This window comes from Heterodontus francisci, unplaced genomic scaffold, assembly GCF_036365525.1.
Source record: "Heterodontus francisci isolate sHetFra1 unplaced genomic scaffold, sHetFra1.hap1 HAP1_SCAFFOLD_88, whole genome shotgun sequence".
NCBI lineage: Eukaryota > Metazoa > Chordata > Chondrichthyes > Heterodontiformes > Heterodontidae > Heterodontus > Heterodontus francisci.
Genome location: NW_027142063.1, coordinates 1,364,690 through 1,373,591, shown reverse-complemented (window position 1 = coordinate 1,373,591; position 8,902 = coordinate 1,364,690).

Below are 8,902 nucleotides of genomic sequence, written 5' to 3'. Positions count from 1 at the left end.
AAGTGCAGCCAGCTCCTCACACACAGTAAGTGCAGTATCACTCACAGAGAGCAGAGACATCAATTCCACAATCACCGACAGCAGAAGTAGTCAGAACATAAAAACACACAAAATAGGAGCAGGAGTAGATCATATGGCCCGTGGAGCCTGCTCCGCCATTCAGTACCATCATGGATGATCTTAGGATTCAATTCCACTTTCCCGCCTGCTCGCCTTATCCCCTGATTCTCTGAGAGATCAAAAATCTGTCTATCGCAGCTTTACATGTATTCAATGATGGAGCATCCACAATCCTCTGGAGTAGAAAATTCCAAAGTTTCACAACCCTTTGAGTGAAGTAATTTCTCCTCATCTCAGTCCTAAATGATCAGCCCCTTATCGTGGGACTGTGTCCCCATGTTTTAGATTCTCTGACCAGCAGAAACAATCTCTCAGTGTCTCCCCTATCCAGCCCCTTCGGAATTATGTATGTTTCAATGAGATCACCTCTCATTCTTCTAAAGTCCAGAGTATAGGCCCAATTTACTCAGCCTCTCATCATAGGACAATCCCCTCATCCCAGGGACTAATTTAGTGAACATTTGCTGCACCGCCTCCAATGCACATATTTTTTTTTATATTTCCAAAATATACTTTATTCATAAACATCTGTAAAAATTACATTGCCAGACAGTTTCCAAACAGCACCAAAAAATACAAACATTGCAAGGGAGATCAGTTTCCTTCAATACTGTCATGAGTTTCTTCCCAACCCTTCTGTTTCACAATTGTCATGTCAATTACAGTTTTACATTTACAGCAATTGAGAATATTAATGATACAGTTCGAGGGGTTTCCCATGGATCCCAGCCCCTCAGTCCAGCTTGGTGGGGGAACCTTACACTGTGGTCTTTCCCCATTGAGCCTTTGCTGTGGCTGCCCCAAGCTTTAGTGCGTCCCTCAGCACGTAGTCCTGGACCTTGGAATGTGCCAGTCTGCAACATTCGGTGGTGGACAACTCTTTGCGCTGGAAGACCAGCAAGTTTCGGGCAGACCAAAGGGCGTCTTTCACCGAATTGATCGTCCTCCAGCAGCAGTTGATGTTTGTCTCGGTGTGCGTCCCTGGGAACATCCCGGAGAGCACAGACTCCTGTGTTACAGAGCTGCTTGGGATGAACCTTGACAAAAACCACTGCATCTCTTTCCACACCTGCTTTGCAAAGGCACATTCCAGGAGGAGGTGGGCGACTGTCTCTTCCCCACCACAGCCAACGCGGGGGCATTGTGCGGAGGGGGCGAGACTTCGGGTGTGCATGAAGGAACTGACGGGGAGGGCCCTTCTCACCACCAGCCAAGCTACGTCTTGGTGCTTGTTTGAAAGTTCTGGTATATCCTTTCTTAAGTGTGCAGACTCAAACTTCACACTGTATTCCAGATGTGGTCTCACCGAAATCCTGTACAATTGTAACTCACTTCTTTATTGCTGTGTTCTAATCCCCTCGCAATAAAGGCCAACACGCCATTTGCCTTCCTAATTGCTTGTTGTACCTGCATGCTAACTTTCTGTAATCCTTGGAAAAGTACACTCAAGTCTCTTTGAACACCAACAGTTAGAAGTTTCACACCTTTTATCAAATATTCTACTTTTCTATTCTTATGACCAAAGTGAAGAACTTCACACTTCCCTACATTATACTCCATCTACCATCTTCTTGCCCACTCACTGAACTTGTCTATATCTCTTTGCAGCCTCTCTATGTCCTCCCACAGCTTCCCTTTCCACCTACCTTTGTATCATCAGCAAACTTAGATACATTACTCTCTGTCTCTTCATTTTAGTCATTAATTTAGATTGTAAATAGCTGAGACCCCAGCACTTATCCTTGCGACACTCCATTGTTCACTTCCTGCCAATCTGTTTATACCCACTCTTTGCTTCCTGTCCATTAACCAATCCTCTATCCATGCTAATATATTACCCACAATTCCATGAGTCCCTTATCTTCTCTATTAACCTTTTATGTAGCACCTTATTGAATGCCTTTTGGAAATCCAGGAATACGACTAGTTTCCCTTTACCCTGCTAGTTACATCCTCAAAAAACTCTCATAAATTTGTCAATCAAGATTTCCCTTCAGGAAAATCATGTTGACTTGTTTGAATGCTTTTCTCAGTGCATTGTTCAGACTTCCTGCATTTTCCCAAGGACTGATATTAGGCTAACTGACCTGTAGTTCACAGTTTTCTCTCTCCCTCCTTTCCTGAAAAGCAGTTTAACATCTGCCAACTTCCAATCTGATGGAAATTTTCTGACCCCCTCCCACACCCACTGCAATATTACAGGGAACGGGGGTGGGGAGAAACAGCCAGCCTGCCCCTGGCCAATCAAGGCCCTTAATTGGCCAATTAACAGCCACTTATGGGCCTCCTCTCTCTGCTGCAGGTATTTTATCCTCGGTTGGGTTGGGGGCGGGGAGGCAGTGTGGCAAAGGCACCAAGAACCCTGCCTGATAAAACCAGGCGTCTTTCTTGCGAGCTGCGGGGGGGTCCTCCTGATTAGGCACCCTGTTCCCCATGGAGGGCCACCCTCAAAACTCCAACCGCCCCGATTGGGCACCTCCGGACCCTGTACCTGACCCCCCCATTGCCTCAGACTTAAAGGTAACATTACATATTCTATCAGAACAGACTGAATGACAGATAACATAGCACTCCACAAAACTATAGTGTTAGAGTGACAGATATTGTCTCAGTTATTTATTGCAGCCTGAGCTACACATTATATGCCAATCTAAAATCACATACAGTTTCAGACTGAGATACAGTATTTATTCCATAAATGCAAACCGAACTATATGTTCCACAGGAGTTGATACTATTGAACAAGCCTGGGCTCTTTTCTCTGAGTGGTCACCTAATAGAAGCATTGAATAATATGAAGGGTTTTGTGAGGGTAGAGGTAGAGATGTTTCCCACTTGTGGTGGAGTCCGAAGCTTTCGATATGAAATAGTCAATAATGAATTAAATAAATAACTCAGGGGAAACTTCTTTACCCTGCTTTGACAGCACTTGAGCTGCTGAACATTGTTACATTTAACGTCAAGCTAAATGATTAAATGAGGCAGAAACAATTTGAGAGATTTGCTGATAGGATTAGATGAAGTAGGGTTGGAGTAACCTCATTGGAACTACCAGCACTTGGGCAGAAAAGCCTGTCACTGTGCTGTAAATACTATGTAATTCTGTGTCGAGTGAATCCAGAATGACAAACTAACCCAGAGATTAATGGCTACTGAATGCATCCCACACACAGGCAGTACCAGAGACTGACAGATACTGAACAAAACCCACACTCACAGGCAGTACCAGAGACTGACAGATGCTGAACAAAACTCACACTCACAGGCAGTACCAGAGACTGACAGATACTGAAAATAACCTACACTCACAGACAGTACCAGAGACTGACAGATACTGAACAAAACCCACACTCACAGGCAGTACCAGAGACTGACAGATACTGAACAAAACCCACACTCACAGGAAGTACCAGAGACTGACAGACACTGAACAAAATCCACACTCACAGGCAGTACCAGAGACTGACAGATACTGAACATAACCTACACTCACAGGCAGTGCCAGAGACTGACAGACATTGAACATAACCTACACTCACAGGCAGTACCAGAGACTGACAGATACTGAACAAAACCCACACTCACAGGAAGTACCAGAGACTGACAGATACTGAACAAAACCCACACTCACAGGGAGTACCAGAGAATGACAGATACTGAACATAACCTACACTCACAGGCAGTGCCAGAGACTGACAGACATTGAACATAACCTACACTCACAGGCAGTACCAGAAACTGAAAATATTGAACAAAAAGTACACACGCGGACAGTACCTGAGACTGACAGATATTGAACAAAACACACACTCACAGGCAGTACCAGAGACTGACAGATGTTATGTTCATCCCAAATGCACAACAGAAACAATAACTGAGAGATCCAACAGAAATCCAACACTTACATATAATATCAGTGACCTAAAGGTACAGAATTAATCGCACTCTTAAATATAGTGCTTGTGACTGGGATACAGAATGAGTCTATACTGACACATAGTACCAGGGAATGGCAGATACAGAATGAATCACACAGTCACATACAGCAACAGGGACATTTTGGCACAGTATGAATCTGACAGTCGTGTACAGAAACAGAGGCTGACAGATATCAAATGAAACCCACACACACATACAGTGACACTGAGAGCTATAACATATATGCCACATTCATATATAGTACCAGAGATTGACAGATACAGAATGAATTCCACACACACAAACAGTTCCAGAGCCTTATACATTCAGAGTGAATATCACACTTTGTACCAGAGACTGACCAATGCAGCATGAATCCCACACTCCCACTCAGTAATAGAGACTGACAGCCACAAATACAGAATGATTCTCATTCTCATGTACAGGACAACAGACTGATTTGCCACAATGGTGTCTCTAATCTTTGGGCAAACTCAGTGTAATAACAACTCATCTCCATTCCCAGTATTTCTAAATCCCACCTGTCCTACATAATCTGAACAATTATTGCATGTCGTGTTGACTGTCTGACCTGTAAACTGCACTATATCACAGATTGCTGACATTTGCTAGCTGAAAGGGAGAACTGCAACATAGAAGCAGAAATTGGCACAGTCTGTCAGGGTTAATAAGCAGGTAATGTGAGGTAATAAACTTTGTAATAAACTCATATTGCTTCACATGTTTATACTGAAAATAAAAGTAATCGATTCTTAATAAAAATGTTTACTACATTGATCTGATATTTGTAAATGTGCCCTGTTATATATTACACTACATTGAGCAGTATTTCTGTCTGATTTTTCAGGATACTATTTGCATTACTTCAAATAAAGAAAACATAACGACATAAAGAACTGAGCACAATGCTGAAAGTTTCACAGCAAACAGTCAAAAGGGAAAGAGATAACATATAGAAAGAAAAAAAGCTAAAATACTGAAAACACTCAGCCAGTCCGGAAACAACTGTGGAGAAGAGAAGCTCGGGTTAATGGTCCAGTTCTGTGACCCTTCTATAGACCTGAAACATTGCTCCTCCCTTCCTCTCTCCACAGATACTGCTGGAACTGCTGAGTGTTTCCAGAATCTTCTGTTATTCAGATTTCTAGCGGCTGCACTATTTCTCTTTTTGAAGAATAAAACAATCCCTGGGAGGGAATGAAAGTTTACATAAGAAATAAGAGCAGGAGTGGCCACTCTGCCCATCGAAATAGTTCCACCATTCAATAAGATAACAGCTGATCTCCTACCTCAACTCCATTTTACCACACTGGCACAGCCCCCTTGATTCCCTTAGTATACAAAAACCTATCGATCTCTCTTGATTTTACACAATGATTGAGGATCCAGAGCTCTCTGGAATAGAGAATTCCAAAGATTCTTAACCCTTTGACTGAAAAAAAAATCTCCTCTTCTCTGTCAAATATGACCAAGCCCTTTATACTGAGACTGTAACCCTTCATTCTAGATTGCCCAGCTAGAGGAAACATCCTCCCAGCATTTTCCATGTCAAGCCACTGAGCATTTTATCTGCCAGTGAGATTACCTCTCACTCTTCTGAATTCTGGGGAATAGAGGCCTAGTATATTCAATCTCTTCTCATAGGACAATCCCCTCATCCTAGGAAGCAGCCTAGTGGCACGTCTCTGTACTTCCTCTAAGGAAAGTATATCCTTCCTTCGATAAGGGGATCAAAACTGCACAGCACTCCAAGCGTGATCTCACGCTGTATAATTGCAATAAATACTCATACTCTAATCTCTTTGCAGTAAAGACAAACATATCATTTGCTTTCCTAATTGGTTGAGTACCTGGACGTTAACTTTCTGTGATTCCTGGACAAGGACACTCGGGTCCCTCTGAATGTAAACATTTCCCAGTCTCTCACTAATTTCAAAAATGTTCTGTTTTGCTGTTTTCCTGCCAAAGTGTGTAACCTTACACTTCTCCCCATTATATTCCATCTCTCACATTCTTGCCCACATACTTAGTCTGTCTGAATCCCTTTTTTCCCCCTTTGCATCCTCCTCACAGTTTACTTTGCCACCTCACTTTATATCATCGGCAAACATGGATAACATTACATTCGGTCACCTCATCTAAGTCATTGATACAGAATGTAAATAACTGAGTCCCGAGCACCAATCCTTGCAGTATCCAACTACTTACAGCTTTCCTGCCGAAAATGACTCGGTTATTTCTCCTCTCTGTTTTTGTCTGTTAACTACTACTCAATCTATACTAATATATTATCCCCAAATTGCATGGGACCTACATTGGTGTAATAACCACTTGTTTGATAACTTATTGAATGCTTTTTGAAAATCCAAACAGACTACATCCACTGGTTCCCCTTATCTACCCTGGCTGTTACAACATCAACATATTCTAATAATTTATCATTGACAATTTCCTTTTAATAAATCCATGTTGACTCTGCCCAACCATATTCTGATATTCCACATCACCATTTACCATGTCTGTAATAATAGATTGTAGCATATTCCCCATTGCTGATGTCAGGCAAACTGGCCTCTAGTTCCTTGCTTTCTCTCTCCTTCCTTTCTTGAATAGTGTGGATATGTTTGTTACCCTCTAATCCACAGCTTCCAGAATCCAGGAATTGTTTCTTCTAAGGAACGGGAATAGCTGTGGGAAAATGAATCTGAGTAATTCTATTCTGAGTCCACTGTATGATTCAGGTCAAATAATAATTATCAATAAAAAGGAGTAAAATCAGAGTTCAATTTAACTTTAATTTGAAGGAAATTAGCGTTGGAAATATGTTTATTCAAATTATACACTTCTTGCTTTGGGAAACAAAATTCCTTCGAGACAGCACCCAACTCAGTTCCTGTCTTTCAGTTTCTCATCTGAGGAATTTAAGGAACGCCAAACTGTAATGGCTGGGAATCAAACCCGGGCACAGCTGCTTGGAAGGTCATTGACCTGAAACATTAACTCTGTTCTCTCTCCACAGATGCTGCCTGACCTGCTGAATATTTCCAGCATTTTCTGTTTTTATTCCAGCTGTTTGGAAGGCAGCTATGCTCACTGCTCTAACAGCATCGCTCACATGGAGCAATACATTGAGTCTTTCTGTGGACTTTGGGACTGGGCCGCTGTCTTTTGGTCTCTGATGCTATAATCACAGCCAATAAAATACTTAGCTCAGTTCCAGGTGTTTAAAACTGGTGAACTGAAAGGTGACATGATGTTTCAGGATGTGTCAGGATGTTTCTGAACAGCAATAATCTCAATTTTTGCAACACAGAAAGAGTTCATTTGAACAATTGTGCTGCTCTTTGAAAGATCTATCCAATCAGTCCCACCTCCCTGTCATTTTCACATTGCCCTGTAATTTCCCCATCAAGTAATGATCCAATTCCCTCAGGAAAGTTGTTATTGAATCTGTTTTCACCTCCCTTTTCAAGCAGTACATTTCTGATCATCAGAACGCGTGTTAAAATATCACCTGATCTTCCCCTGATTCTTTTAACAATTCTGTGTCCATTGGTTACAGACCCTTCTGCCAGTGGGAACAGTTCCTCTTCAACCCATTAGGATGTAGAACACAACTATTAAATATTACATTAACATCTCTGCACCAAGAAGAACGACCCAAGCTTTGCTATCCTTTCACGCATCTCTTGAACCATTCTAGTCAATCTCCTCTGCACTCTCTCTCAGGCCTTGATACCCCTGCTAAAATGTGGAACCTAGAATTAGACACAATGCTCCAGCTGAGGCCGATAACCAGTGAGATTTATAAAGGTTCAGCATAAACTCCTTGTTTGTGACCCGTATTGCCATTTCTGGTTTCTAACCCAGTGTCGGCTCTGAGCTGTTGAAACTGCCTGAATAAATATTTCCGCCCAACAAAGCGCTCAACTTAGAGGCCGGAATGTGAGAAGCTGCTGAGAATAAGAGACCCTCGCAGCCAGGCGTCATTTCCCGGTGGATTTTTCAATGGAAACTGGGGCTGGAGAGAGTCTTTGGGAAATGTCATTCCTGAATGCAGTGAGGGAGTTTGTGATTGGTTGCAGATATAAAACTATTCTGACATCACTGCCAATCACCCAATCACAATCTTTACTTTCTCCCATCCCTTATTAGCATAGAGCTGTGGGATTGTCTATTTCATCCGCACTCGGAAGGGGTTTGGTTTATTTCTGTATCTGAAACTGAAAATGGTAAGGTCCCCCCACCAAGCTGATCTGAGGGGCTGGACCCCTGGGAAACCCCTCGAACTGTATCGGGAAAATTTTCATTTGCTGTAAATGTAAAAATGTAATTGGCATGACAAATGTGAAATGGAAGGGTTGTGAAGCAACTCATGATTGTATTGAAGGAAACTGATCTCCCTTGCAATGTTTGTATTTTTTGGTGCTGTTTGAAACTGTTTGGCAATGTATTTTTAACAGATTTTTATGAATAAAGTATATTTTGCAAATAAAATAAAGAGAAGAAAGCAGCTCCTAAGAAAGGCCCCAAGAAAACCTTAAATAAACCGTCAACAAAGGGCGGCAAGAAGCTGAGGAAGGAGAGTTACTACATCTACATCTGCAAAGTGATGAAGCAGGTTCATCCCGACACCGGCATCTCCTCCAAGGCCATGAGCATCATGAACTCGTTTGTGAACGATATTTTCGGGCGCATCGCGAGTGAGGCTTCCCGCCTGGCCTATTACAACAAGCGCAGCACCATCAGCTCCGGGTGATCCAGACCGCCGTGCGCCTGCTGCTGCCCGGGGAGCTGGCCACGCACGCTGTGTCGGAAGGGACAAAGGCGGTGACCAAGTACA